Here is a 15,439-nt window from a genome sequence, read left to right on the forward strand (position 1 = left end):
AGGTGGTTACTTCTTCTCCAGCATTCGCTCTTGTAAAGTGGACAGAAATGAAACTCGCCTCTATTTCACTCTTAACTTGTCACTGACTATAATCCTTTTTTTTAAATTATTATCGTCAACTTTAATCTCAGATTTCAAGGTATTGGGCAGTGTCCGAATGGTTTTCGAATACAAAAAACTGGAAGAAATGTGACCTGGCGTTGAGATGTTTCCTTACCAACTCGCCTTAACACTTTTGCTTGTGACAATTCGTTACGTAGTTCGACGTGCATATATTTTCCCTCGTTTGCTTTATTTTATTTACGCATTATCTCACACAGTACTTGAGTTAAATACGTAGTTGTGCAATTAATTGCACGACAAGTTCCATCTTGCAAATGTAACGGGAACGAATTCCTTTCGAACCATTGTAACTTGTAACGGGAACTCGTTCCAAGATTGAGAAGGAACGAGAAACGAACTTTCGTTCCTGTCTTGGAAGAACTTGTACAGCACTTTCTTACACTGTATTTTTTTGCGTTATGCATAACCAACTAGCCTGTCAGCAGGTTTTAATATTTTCGTTAAAGGAACGCATTTAAGAGCAAAAACAATGAGTATATATATATATACAGAATGCTTAAGCGAAGGCTGAAAAAAGTTCCCGAGATTAGAGTATTCGAGGTAAAAAGGTAATTCCCTCGGCACCGCATTACTTGTGGTGGTGGACGTCAAAAAAGGCACAATACTTATTATTAGTTTGTTAATTAGCAGAAGCATGACTAATTAACTTTTTAATGATTGAAAATAGACATATATGGTTTCAATTAGAGACTTGCTGAACCTCATCAAAAAACACTAACTTTGTGATTTTCAGGACGACGTTTAGCGCATGAGAAGTGTAGTAGTGCGCTAAAGTTACCACTCGAGGAGCACGGGCGCGAGAACCTACTGCAGCAAAGCCCTGCATCGGACAGCGCACCAGCGGACTTCGCCCCTTCAGAGCTCGTCTGACAGCGCTGCAACCGCCAGGCACTAACGCGTTGTCACGTGTTTTTTTTTTTTTTTGTTTTTTTAAATATTTTGCGGGCACTTGTTTAGGTCAATAACAGAAGAAGCGCGCATAGAGTATGATGAAGGAAACAGTTCAATTAGGTGTTTCCCCTCAATGCTTTTCACAACTCTCCAATTCACACCTCGGCTCTTAAACGAAAAAAAACAACTTAGTCTTAACTAAATAACTTCGCGCATAATAAAATATTACGTATGTTCCCAAACGCTTGCTAACAACATATAGTAGTTTGCACCGCCGCAGAATGCTCCGTTCTTTTTTTTAAAGTTTGTTGCAAGTTATGACCCACTATCGTTCACAAAAGTGGCAAGAAACACCTGGATGCCGATGGACTGTCTCGTTGCCCTCTTCCACTGAGTACTCGTACCGACGACATCGACGACGATTTGCCTAGCGTCAGTTCCCTAACACACACAAATATCATCTCTGCCCAAACAGAAAATCCTTGGAGCGCTAAGATAATTCGTAGCCTCCCTAGCCCAGTTCAAGACTCTAAGTTTTGCCGAAAGATATGCAACTTTGACCTCCACGATGGTCTCCTCTACAAACGAAGTTACCTCCCTGACGGCGCCCGACTCCTGCTTGTAATCCCGGAACAGTTACGAGACACCGTTCTCGCGGCTTTCCATGACCATCCTCCAGTGGATCACGTGGGCACTTACAAGACCTACGCCCGCCTTGGGTCCCGTTACTTCTTGCCCAACATGTATTGGACGACCAACAAGTGTGTGCAATGGTGCGTTCCTTGCCAACACCACAGACCTTCGCGACACGCATCAGATGAACAGTTGATGCCCCTGCCTTGTTCCGAGAGGCCTTTCAAACGAGTCGGTATCGACCTCTATGGGCCACTACAGAAGAGTTCGACTGGCCACCGGTGCAGATATATAGGGCAATAAAACAGACTTGAGACGGTTGTTGGAGTTTTATAACATATTCTTCGTAAAGTTCGTCGTCGTTTCGGCCTGAGACAGACCTATTTCAAGACTGGTTACATTTGACGAAATATTGACGCACCTTGGTTACGTCACGTGACCCTTGATTTCAAGGGATTATGCTATATCAATACACCTGGCCCCTTCAAGAGCTACACGATAGACTCGACACAGTTATTGCCACAAAAACCGATTATCTGTGGCCTAGTCCGAAGGATAAGCCCCCGGAATAGTCTTGGCCAGAAAAAAGAAAAAATGTACAACATTGCAAAACTTTACTGAACGAAAACGGAGATGCAGCCACAAAACTGCAGATGCTAAATGCGCCGTCAAGGCCAAGATAAAGAAAAAAAAATTGGGAAAACACGTAACTAGCTGTCGTTTCCGTTAAAAATATTAGAACGACTCCTATATAAAATAAATCGTGTACGCTCACGCAAATACAGGAGAAGCGTATACGTTCACCGCGTGAATGGAACGCAAAATGCCGGGATGTTCATTGATCCCGGAATGAACAGTGTTAAACTTGTGAATAAGGTCCGGTTCTTTTTGTTTCGCGACCTCGGTTGCTTTTGAAACCGAACTGTAAAAATGTAACTTGTAGCTTATCGAATGAATGTTCTTGATCGCTAACATGTTTTCATGTTTTCAAACGGGGAGTGTGGGGCTTGATTTTCTATGCGACCTGCGATTATTAAACCGCAATCGGAAAGGGTTCTTTGTCTGGCCCATGTACAGTGCGCCGCAAGTGCTGCATTGTAAAAGGTATACTAAATTACTGGTGTCGCAATTCAAGCTGCCCTAAATTTTGTTGGTGAAGTTAGAGTTTGTAATTTTCATGGAGTTTTTCGGTGTTACGTGTGGGCAGACCCCACATCCCGACTTTCCGGATTGCAGACTTCCCGTGCTCTCAGTGTCAGTTGTCGTGGATCTAACAAAGGAATCCTTAATATTGCGGGAGCTTCTGTACACCAAACGGGGGACGGTAGTAATAACTATTGCGAGGCGTTCACTTTTATGTAAATTATTCGAATGTGTCCCTAATATGGCGGTGGCATTCGGAGACTTATCTCTGAATATCAGTGCGAGGCTGGCCTGTCGGCTTGTTTCCACCTGGGGACCGCTGTCACCTAACAAGAGGTCGCGATCGAGGCCGCGCGCCTTACAAATTGCGTCATTTAGGATGTTTTCTGGGTACTTCTGTTCTTTTAGAACCTCGTGTAGTTGATTAGTGTTGGAGTCAAAATCATCGTTACTAAAACATACATGTTTAAACCCGTGATAAAATCAACTGATGGGCTAGTTGGGTAAACATAATTAAAAAATAGCGCAAGGACGACGGAGGGAAGAACAAGAGACAGGAAAGAGCGGTAACTGACAACTGGCGTTTTATTTACAAGAGAAAAGAAGACGAAAAAAAGTGAGGCACTTCAAAGACAAAAAAGGAGATAGAAAAAGGAGAAGGAAGATAAAAAAGATCGTATAGGGAACAGAAGGATGCTTTTTGTAATTATATACTAAATATTATGAAGCAAAAAAATAATAATTATAAACAAGAATTAAAAAAAGGAAAAGAAAAAGGAAAACAGTTCAAGAAAAAAAAAACAGTACAAGAAAAAAAATAAGAAAAATAATTCAGTGTCAACATAATGTGTAGGAAGGATCTTCAGGGATGAAGGCTGAGGTAAAACTGTGCTTTTTTTTTTTTTTCTGATAAGGCTACTGTCTCTTGTTCTTCCCTCCGTCGTCCTTGCGCTATTTTTTAATTAAACGCGTGACCCTGGCTGTATGAAATACTGGTTCGGCAATGTCGAGGATGACAACTGTCGAAGTGCAAATATTTCTGGCTGTCCGTGGGCTTTCGATACAGTTAAGTGACCATAGTTGTGTTTTTAATTATTACTCTAACATCTAAGAAATTGACGTCAGCTTTCGAGTAAGTGTGTGAAGCAAATGGAAGGGTGCGAGGAGTTAAAATCTGCGATAAACTTGAGAAGCTTATTTTCTGCGTGTGACCAGATAAAAAAAACGTCATCAATATACCTTCTGTAGAACGTCGGTTGGAGCCGACAGGATGCGAGAAAAGTCGATTATAGGTCACCCATAAATATATTTGCAAAGTTCAGGGCCATTTTCGTGCCAATTGCGGTAGCTCTAGTTTGAAGGAAAAATTTGCCGTGGAATTCAAAACTGGAGAAAGAGGTAGGCATTTATCAAACAAGGATGTCAACCAGCGCCTGGTGCTGGTTTGCTACATTGTGAAATGAACGGAAGCGAAAATCATAAAAATAGGAGAGAGAAAGGTAAACAGAAAAAGATAGAGGGAGAAAACACACGACACCAAAGTATTAATTAAGGAATTAATTAAAAGAAACGACGAACAAAAATGTTTCAGTAGGAATTCTCATTGGCCATTGCTGTTTTTCTACTCCCCTACAGTTTACAGGTTATAGTGATGCGGTTGCTGATTTTCATAAGCTGACACAATGTCCTTTTGGACCGCGTGAATATCAAGGTCTAGATGTTTATCTCTGCTGGAACCGGGAGTCCAGCCGGACGATGTCGAAGGCAGAGGAGATGCGCCCTTGGTGGGGCTTTTCAAAGAAGAATCCCTGAAGCCAAAGGCTTCGTGCGAAATTATCGAGATCCTGGAGGAGCGTGAAATTGTCGTGGTCAGGCAGAAGTTAAGATCCCTTGAGAGGAGCGACTCTTCGTCGTGGGTTAGTTTTACACTGGATAAATTAACTATGTTGCTACGATCAAGAGAGATATTCTGCATGTCAGGTCCACTCATCGTCGTCGGGGGATATTTAACATTATCCCTATCTAGATTACTATTTTTTACCTCCCTGATGATCCCACGTTCCTTTTTATCAAATGATTTCAGTGCTGCGGTTTCATGCAGTGAAAGTTCGTTGGCGCGAAGCAAGTTACTTTCAACCCTTTGAACATTCGTCGAAGTTGTCTGGCAGTGATTTTTAACTATTTTTACTAAATCTAGAGAAGCATTTGTAAGCACCGCGTGCCATTTTTTTTTTTTAATCGCTTTCGGAGAGGTCTCTCATACTAGGTGGAATTTGTTTTTGTAAACCCCTGGGAGCAATGCGCGCGTCGAGGCAAGTCTGAAGGTCAAATGATTATTGCCGTTTACCGCCTTTCCAGTGCGCCATTTTATTTAATAATCTTATTTTACACATTCGGCAAAAACGACCGGACGTGACTGTAATTATCTATAGCGTTCCTCCCCAGTTGGAGGATAGTTTTAGGCCCCGTGGATCAGGCTACATACGATAGATTAACGAAAAAATCTTTGAATTAAACTTTTTTTCTGAGGGAGTTCTCTTTTACTTACGAAAATGTAGTATTTTTAAATCACCGTTCTTTTTTTGAGACCCCTCATCGTTTTTTGTCTTTCGATGGGTTACACCTAAGTAGGGAGGGTATAGCTGAATTGGCCAACCATTTCAAAGAATTTTTAGGTACCCACTTGCTTTGCAAGTGTTCCTTTACACCTTGGCCCCCTGAATTTGAAGATGTTGCCCAATGGAGGAGGGTACATAGTGGGCAGGTTTCAGGGGGTGTTCCTCTTTCTTTGGGCACATCTCCAGATTCTGTTCTATTATCGTCACCGGAGTCATTCCCGCAACTTTCACGGCAAAGTGTGAGTGATGGCTCTGCACGGAATAAAAATCCATTAGCGGGTCGTTTTCGACGCGCTCCACAAAGTAAACGTCGACGTTCGTCGGATTCAAATTGACTCCCACAGGGTTTTTTCCAACCCTTTTTTAATCTTCGTGTTTGTTTCGATAAATTGATTCGATTTGAATCACGTAAACTATTTTTGCAAAACTGCCGCACACAAAAAATATTCCGAAAGGTTTTTATAATACATATACAGCTCCAACCATACTGTTGTCCCATGTAAATGTACAAAGATGGGATTGTGCTATTTTAATTTTAGAATGTCTTTACTGGACATTACCATACAGCAGTCAATGGAAAATATTCGTTCTTTAGAGTCCCAGATCGATACTATTTTAAAAACTTCCCCTGGTTTACCCTTAATAATATTAAAAGAATTGCAGCATTACATAAATAAAAAGGAGCGAGAAGTAATTAATACTAAACGACGTAAGGCACTTAGAGATAATGTCCTCTTGGATTTTTTCTCGCCCCTAATAGAAAAATGGAAAAACTTTTTTTGGCGCCTAATTAATAGAACACAGCATGCTAATACATGTAACTTAGAACATTCTACAGATATGGGTGGAGAAAAGTCCGAAATATTCAAGTATTCTTCCTATGTAATTTCTAAACACGAAGAAATAGTTCTCAAGAAGGGATTATTTTCAAAGGAGCTCCTTATCAAGAGCCTTATATAAACACAAATCCTATTGGATTCCACCTTTGAATAAACAAAATGTTAATGTCATAAAATACGTAGAGGCAATCCCGAAAGATGTTTTACCGGCGTATAAAAAAGACAGACCACTTAATAATAATTTAACTTATAAGGATAGACAATGCTTAAAAAACCTCACGGATAACAGAGATATCATACTAGCCCAGGCTGACAAAGGGGGAGGTATATGCATAGTTAACACAGCCGACTATGTGTCGGAAGCAATTAAACAACTGAGCGACACTAAGTTCTATAAAAAACTAGATTATGATCCAACACTTAGATTTCGAGAGACAATGACAAACCAATTAAAATACCCAGTAAATAATAATAAAATAGAAAAAAAAACATTTCTAGGTATCTCATTCAAGAAAATCCAATTCCAGGAGAGTTCTACATGTTAATGAAAGTACATAAGCAAAATCACCCAGTTATACCAATTATTTCAGGAATAGGTACAAATACAGAGAACGTTTCCGACTTCATTGCCAAACAAATTAAAAGTACTGCAGCCGGTGCCCCGTCCTACGTAAAAGACACCTCTCATTTTCTCAATTTGATTAATGACATCCATATAGATTTTAGGGCTAATAGTACGTTGCTGTTTCAATGGACGTAGTGTCTCTTTACACTGATATACCGCATGATGAAGGTATCCAAGCAGTTCTGAACATTGTTAACGAAAACGACCTCACTGTCAGTAAAAGCGTCTTAGATATTTTTATGCACTTAGCTTTAGAGCTTAATAACTTCACATTTATGAATGCGCACTATTTACAAATACATGGCGCAGCAATGGGATCACGCTTCTCTCCCGCCTATGCAAATATATATATGATGTCATTAGAGGAGCGGCTACTTTACTCCTTCCCGCATAAACCCCTTCTTTATAAACGTTTCTTAGACGACATATTTATAATTTGGAATAATGGGAAAGATAAGCTCTTTCAATTTATTAAATTTGCAAACAATTTTAATCCACATATTAAATTTTCGTATAAATACTCCGATACAGAAATAGAGTTTCTAGGTATTAAGGTAAGACTTACTGAAAATGGTTTGAAAACAACCTTATATCAAAAACCTACAGATGGACGTCAATTTCTACATTATAAAATTTGTCATCCAATACAAAACAAAGAAAAAGTATACTATACAGTCAAATGCTACGTTTAAGACGCTGATGTTCAGAAGATAAGGATTTTGACATAAAAGCTAGAGCGCGAGGAGAGGATTTCATTAACCGTGGATACCCCTTACCGCTAATAAATAATTCTATGTCAAAAAGTAGAGCGATCTCTCGGAACGCGTGTTTAGTAGAGCGGCCGAAAAGAAATAACCATGAATTACGACTAATCTTACTTTACCAGTCATAACTTTCAAACATAAACAATATTCTTAGACGACACATGGATATTTTACACATGGACACTGCTTTAAAGGCGGTTATCCCTCGACTACCAGGTATAGCGTTTAAGAGACCACGTAATTTATTAGATATTTTTAAACAGTCCCGAAACTCCATCGGACGTAGCCTGGTCCCTGTTGGTTGCATAACATGCAATCATAACCAGTGCAGCTTATGTGTGGACATAATTACAGCTAACTCTATTCGTATCACTGCAAATAACTTTAACTGGAAAATAAATGGTACATTTGACTGTAATTCGGAAAATGTTATTTATTTGATTCAATGTAAAAAAAAATTCCAAATTCAATACATAGGAGAAACTGAAACAAGCATAAGAAAACGCAGGAATCTACATAAAAGTCACATACGTAAACGCATTGCCGGACCAGTTTCTCGTCACTTAAACTCCGCAGGATATAACGGAGTTTCTGATTTTAATTTTATTATACTCCAGGGGGGCTTTCGAACTACCAGAGATCGAAAAAATAAAGAATCTGAGTTTATTTATAAATTTAATACTTTAGAACCGAAGGGCCTTAACAGTTCGAAAGGGTCATTGCCGTCTTTTTTCATGGACATTTAATTGAGATCTTCTAATCTGTGCCGCACTGATGCCTTTTTTTTTCTTCTCGCTTCATCGTTCAATGCGACACGAGCATACGCTTAACATTGGGCCTCTCATGGGCTTCACATGACACCAGGTATAGTTGGCTTATGTCCAACCACATGTCCCGAAAACTGTTTTTTTTTATAAGAATGGCGTTAATAACATTATATTTAATTACATCCATACTATTTGCTGCTTTTTTATCGGAATATGTTAAACTTTTAAGCGAGAATTTATTTGAGTAGATACCCGCTAAAAGGTAAGCATTTTTCCAATTAACTTCTTTTGTTCCGGCCGTTTTTTTTTTGATTGAAAGAAGAGGAGAACGAAGTGTTCTTGTTTAGACTGACGAAGAGCCCACCAGGCTCGAAACGTTTCTGTAGCTCACCTTCTTTGGCGACCTCTCCGACCAACTCCATGAGGGCAAATATTGTGTGAATATATATATATATATATATATATATATATATATATATATATATATATATATATATATATATATATAAATATATATATATATATATATATATATATATATATATATATATATAGATATATATATATATATATATATATATAGATATATAGGAAACCACTCCAATGAATCAAAGAATCAAAGTTCTAGAGACCCGCCGAAAGCCAAAATAAACAGCGGAGCCAGGATCCTGGCTCCGCCGTTTAAGTTATTTATATATATATATATATATATTTCTAGATAAGGGGAATTGAGCCAAAAGCGGGGATTTAACCCGCAACCTTCGCCTATTCCGGGCGACGGCTTAATGGATTAGACCATTCCGGCCACTGGTTTCGGCGGACTCAATATTTGACCAGCTCTCTGTGCGTGGGTAGACGACTGTGCGTGGGTAGACGACTGCCGCTGCTGATTTAAGGCCCATGCTAGTTCCGAGTTGCGGCAGTGACGTGGCACGTCATTTCAGCTTGCAAATTTCGGAACGGGCCAGTCTTCCAAGATGTGTAGGGAACCACTCCTCACCATATTGTCACGGGTGGTGACCAATAAACAAGAAATAAGCAGGAATAAATAAACGTTTAATGTGGCGAACTTGTGCCAAAAATGAAAGGGTACAAAAGATAATAAGAGAGCGTCGCGGGCGTCGAAGTGGGTGTAACAGCAGAGTCGAACGCTGGGGCGAAAACTGACTCCGCTCGCCTTGCGGAATCCCTTATGTACCCTCGTGGGTTTCTGGATCGTTCGGCGTAGAAGGTTCGCCGCGTGGAACATTCTAACCTCGAATCAGCAAGACGGTTCTCGAATTCACCAGAACCTTGCATTACAGTGTCAACAAAAATGCGCCTCCGCGGCCAGGAATCGAACCCTGGCTTTCAGCGTGGGAAGCAAGCGCGATAACCGTTAGGCCACGCGCCCGCTGCCTGCTTGGCCAGCTGCGCGCGCGGCAGTACTCCCCCCTTTAAAAAGTGCATCGTCCCGATGCAATCCAAGAACAAAACAAATAAAAATAACGGTAAACTAAAGAGTCATTTGGAACACATAAGGTCCGCAGTCCTATCGAGCGTAGTACGGCTTCAGTCGCACGATGTGGACGACTTCCGGTCGTGGAGGGCGGCGTGACGAAGTCCGTGTTCCGTCGGGCATCACCTCGTAGTTCAGATCCCCGAGTCGACGAAGCACTTTGTAGGGTCCAAAGTATCGTTTCAGCAATTTCTCACTGAGGCCGCGGCGAAGGATGGGCGTCCATACCGACACCCTATCTCCGGGCTGGAAGTGGACGTCCCTGCGATGAAGGTTGTAGCGGCCGGTGTCGACGCGTTGCTGGTCTTGAATGATGAGTCGGGCGAGCTGGCGTACTTCTTCGGCGCGTTGAGCAACCGCCTGGGTGTCGTCGCTCTCGTTGTCAGATGGCTCATGGGGCAGCATGGCGTCCAGCATGGTCGTTACCTTCCGACCATGTACCAGCTGGAAAGGTGTGAATCCAGTGGTCTCCTGAACCGCCGTATTGTAGGCGAACGTGACGTAGGGCAACACCTCGTCCCACGTCTTGTGCTCATCGTCGACGTACATAGAGATCATGTCGGCGATTGTCTTGTTGAGTCGCTCCGTCAGCCCGTTGGTCTGCGGGTGGTATGCGGTGGTACGACGGTGGCTGGTGTGACTGAGCCGGAGAATTTCTTGGGTCAGCTGTGCCATGAACGACGATCCGCGATCTGTAATCAGAACTTCGGGAGCGCCGTGCCGGAGGACAATGGAATCGAGGAAAAACTTGGCGACTTCAACCGCAGTCCCCGAAGGAAGGGCTTTCGTTTCTGCGTACCGCGTGAGATAATCTGTGGCGACGATTATCCAACGGTTTCCCAGGGTCGACGGCGGAAAAGGACCAACTAGATCCATTCCGATCTGCTGGAACGGTGCAGTTGGCGGAGGAATTGGCTGCAGGAGACCTGCCGGCTTCGTCGGCGGTTTCTTGCGTCGCTGACACTCGTGGCAGGATCGGGTGTAGTGGTGGACGGTTTTGGGGAGCTTGGGCCAGTAATACTTTTCACGAATACGGGCCAATGTCCTGCTGTATCCAAGGTGTCCGGACGTCGGGTCGTCGTGACATGCTTCAAAGATCTCCTCTCGAAGGTCGGTCGGGATTACCAGCAGCCACGGCGAGTTGTTGTCCCCGAAGTTCTCTTTGTAGAGTACACCTTGTCGGATGGCGAAGGTTGGCAGAGCTCATGAGAAAACACGGGGCATGGTACTCACGCGCCCTTCCAGGTGCTCCATTAAGGCGCGCAGCTCCGGATCGTCTCGTTGACGTCGTGCCATGTCATCGGTGTTCACTGCCCCTAGGAAGCACTCGTCGTCATCGTCGTCGCTGCTGCCGGTAGGTGTTTCGACAGGGGCCCTGGACAGGCAGTCAGCGTCGCTGTGCTTGCGTCCCGACTTGTAAACCACAGTCATGTTGAACTCTTGTAGCCAGAGGCTCCATCCAGCGAGGCGTCCTGACGGGTCCTTGAGGTTCGCAAGCCAGCAGAGCGAGTGGTGGTCCGTGACTACGCGGAACGGGCTTCCGTATAAGTACGGACGAAACTTCGTAATTGCCCAGACGACCGCAAGGCATTCTTTCTCAGTCGTGGAGTAATTTCTCTCTGCCTTGGACAGTGTCCGACTTGCGTAGGCGATGAGTCGCTCGGTGCCTTCTTGTACTTGAACTAGTACCGCGCCAAGTCCTGCGTTACTTGCGTCAGTGTGAATCTCGGTGTCCGCATCCTGATCGAAATGTCCAAGAACCGGAGGCGTCTGGAGTCTTCGCTTCAGCTCGTCGAATGCTTGCTGCTGTTCCTCGGCCCAATCGAACCTCTCGGCGTCCTTCGTGAGGTTTGTGAGTGGTGCGGAAATCCTTGCGAAATCCCGAACAAAGCGACGATAGTAGGCACAAAGTCCAAGGAATCTTCGCACGGCCTTCTTGTCTGTCGGCGCTGGAAATGACGCGACGGCGCGAGTCTTCTCTGGGTCGGGGCGAGCGCCTTCGTTACTAACCACGTGACCTAGAAACTTCAGTTCGTCATAGGCGAACCGACACTTTGACGGCTTGAGGGTGAGTCCGGCGGTCCGTATGGCTTGAAGAACAGCACGGAGTCGTCGCAAGTGCTCGTCGAAGTCGCTGGAAAACACTACGACGGCATCGAGGTAGACGAGACAGCTCTGCCACTTCAGTCCTGCCAGTACGGTGTCCATGACACGTTGGAAAGTTGCTGGCGCCGTGCATAGTCCGAAGGGCATCACCTTGAACTCGTACAGACCATCCGGCGTGACGAAAACTGTCTTCTCTCGGTCCCGTTCGTCGACTTCGATCTGCCAGTAGCCGCTCTTCAGGTCCATCGATGAGAAGTATCGAGAGTGGCGCAGCCGGTCTAACGTGTCGTCGATGCGGGGAAGTGGGTAGACGTCTTTCTTCGTCACCGCGTTCAGCTGCCGGTAGTCCACGCTGAACCTAAGCGTTCCGTCCTTCTTCTTAACCAGTACGACTGGAGAAGCCCAAGGACTGCTTGATGGCTGGATTATGTCGTCGTTCAGCATCTCTTGGACTTGCTCCTGGATCACCTCCCTGTCTTTGACGGAGACTGTGTACGGCGATCGATACACAGGGCGCGCGTCGTCCTCGGTAACGATTCGGTGCCTCGCAACGGCAGTTTGGCGCACCCTCGACGACGTCGCAAAGCTGTCGCGGTAATCGGTGACAGTGTTGTACACGTTCCTCAAAAAAAGGAACGAAAGCTCGTTCCTCGTTCCTTCTGATTTTTGGAACGCGTTCCCGTTACAAGCTCCATATGTGAAAGAGGAACTCGTTCCCGTTACAGCTTAAAAAATGGAACGTATCGTTACATATACGTTAAATTTGTATTTTTTGCTAATTACTATATTTAGTTAAATCAAGCAGAATTTTATTTTTTTATTTATCCCATTAATAGTCAGCATACGAGTTCGTATGTCGTGATGGAAGGGCACTAAGAGAAGAAAACACGCGGAAGCAGGGTTACATTTGTTGATGTATTCATGTTAAAAAGCTCAGCTATTAGCCATGTCCATGTTTGTAGTGGACAATTCAGACGAGCCAAATGTACTTTTAGCGAGATTGCACGAGCGTTTTACAACAGCCTCACACGTTTCAATTCAACAGAGTCCCGTGTTAGAAGTTAACAACAGTTGCTTCTCGATGTTGCTGTCCGTAAGACGAGCAAGTGAAGGAGACGGTAGGGCTTTTGGAAAGTCAGTCTTGAAAGCTACAAATACTTCGTTGTGAAGGTTGGATTTGTTGTTTAGTTTGAAAAAAAAGTAATAAAGATTTTTTTTTTTTGCAACTTTTAAGTGAATAATGTTCGGAATACAAGGGTGAGTCCAATATCTAGCAATCTGTGATCTCGTTGTAATTGGAGGTCTCGTTATTGAAGTTCAAAAATGGCTGTTGTCGGAATAAGATTTCTGGGTGTATGAGGATTCGTGGCAAAGAAAGTAGCTGAGTTTGACACAAACCTCTTTATTCGTCCTTTCCTACGACTAAAAGTTTTGCTTTTTGTACCGCAGTTTCGGGCACTCAAAAAAGTATTAATACCCAGCAGCTCTCCTGCACCCGAAACTGTTAGCAAGCGAGGACCACACTAAATAATCCATAAGATTAGTAGCGAAAAAGGTAAAGAGATCGTGCACTTCGTAAAGATATTGTTTTTGTACTTTCAAAATTTCCCTGTTCGAAATAAAATAAGAATTACCCCACTGGACGAAAAAAATGAACGCCGTTACTCTTTCCGTTCCAGTAAAAATGTAACGCGTTCCCGTTCCAGTTTTAGCGATGCAAAATGGAACGGCGGCGTTCCTTCGTTCCTCCTAAAAGTAACTCGTTCCAGGAACGCCGTTCCGTACAACACTGCTCGGTGAGGAGGTTAATCAGCTGCCGTCGTTTTGGGCCCGGAAGCTTAAGGTCTATGTCGAGCTGCGCTGGCGACTTACTGCCTTGCTGAGGTGGTGATGATTCTTCAGCAATCGCGGCGATTTCGGCGGAGTTCCGAAGTTTCTCGGCGTGGCCCACAGCGGCACCTTTTGTGAGGTGTTGCGTTTTATTTCGGAAGTTCGTCACGAGGACCACAGTGCGCCCATTCTGAAGTTCAGCTACTCCTCTTGCGACGCCTATTCCTCTTCCCAGGAGCAATTGAAGGTTGCCTTCCAGGACAACTTCGCCGCAGGTAGCTGTATCGGCCGCGACGGGTACGACAACACTTGATCGCGGCGGCAGGTTCACGTGGTCGGCAGCGACTCGGATGCCGGCTGACGCTGTTTGGGGTTTCTCTGAAGGTGGCACAGGGGTTCGCAGCGTCAATCTGTTTTCACGAAGGTCAATGACGGCGCCGTATTCAGACAGAAAGTCCATGCCGAGAATGACGTCCCTGGAACAGTCTTGTAGAATAACAAATTTCACAGGGCACGTCTCCCCATGGATCTTGACGCGAGCGGTGCATCTTCCGACTGGTGTGATGAGATGCCCTCCGGCGGTTCGTATTTGAGGTCCATCCCACGGCGTCGTCACTTTTTGCAGGCGGCGAGAGAGCCTCCCACTCAAGACTGAGTAGTCCGCTCCGGTGTCCACGAGTGCCGATGCGTCGAGGCCGTCAATAACAACGATTAGGCTGTTGGACACCGTTGCAGGGACGTCGGTACGATGCAGGGCGTCGGTAGAGTGGGAGCGCTCCGGCGTTCTTGGAGGCTGTTTGCTTCCGTCGTTTTCGGCAACGTCACCTCCAGGCGTTGTCGCACTTAGTTTTCCCGGCGACGCAGGGGAGATAGGCTCTCTCGCCGGGGTCGTTGTGCTGGGACGCTGAACGTCGTGGTGATGGGGAGCGGGCTTCACGGCGGAGAGACGACACTGGGGAGGGCGAGCGTCGGACGTACTCATCAATGTCACGAGGGCGTTCGTCGTATCTTGGGCGCGGGTCGCTCGAAAGGAACCCGCTCAGCCCCAGTTGTCTGTAGGGGCATCGACGGTAAATGTGGCCGGCTTCACCGCAGTGATAGCACAGGGGTCGTCGATCCGCTGTCCTCCACACGTCGGTCTTTCGTGGCGCTGCCTGTTCTGGGTGGGCGTGCGCCCGATCTTCCTGACGTCGGGGAAACTGCGGCGCTGGAGGTTCACGTCGGGGTGGCGCGGTGTACGGGTGAGCAGGGGGCGGTGGTCGTTGGGTAGCTGCGGCGTAGCTCAGTGTCGGTTGTTCGGGAGCGGCGTTGACAAGAGCTTGTGGCTGCAGCGCCTTCTGAACTTCTTCCCGAACAATCACGGCGATTGAGGGCGAATCCGGGTTGCGGCAGCAGGAAGAAGCTTCCTGATTTCCTCCCGCACGACGTCCCGGATGATGTCGCGGAGGTCCGGGCCGGTGCAGCTGGAAGTCGAGAAGGCAGCGACACCGGGAAGTCGCTGGTAATGGGAGGCCCGTGCTTGAAGGGCCCGTTCGATGTTTGTGGCTTCCTTGACGAAATCTTCGACGGTGGCTGGGGGGTTGCGGAAAAGGCCTCCGAAGA

This window comes from Ixodes scapularis, unplaced genomic scaffold, assembly GCF_016920785.2.
Source record: "Ixodes scapularis isolate PalLabHiFi unplaced genomic scaffold, ASM1692078v2 PGA_scaffold5__190_contigs__length_132052651, whole genome shotgun sequence".
In the NCBI taxonomy this organism is placed as follows: domain Eukaryota; kingdom Metazoa; phylum Arthropoda; class Arachnida; order Ixodida; family Ixodidae; genus Ixodes; species Ixodes scapularis.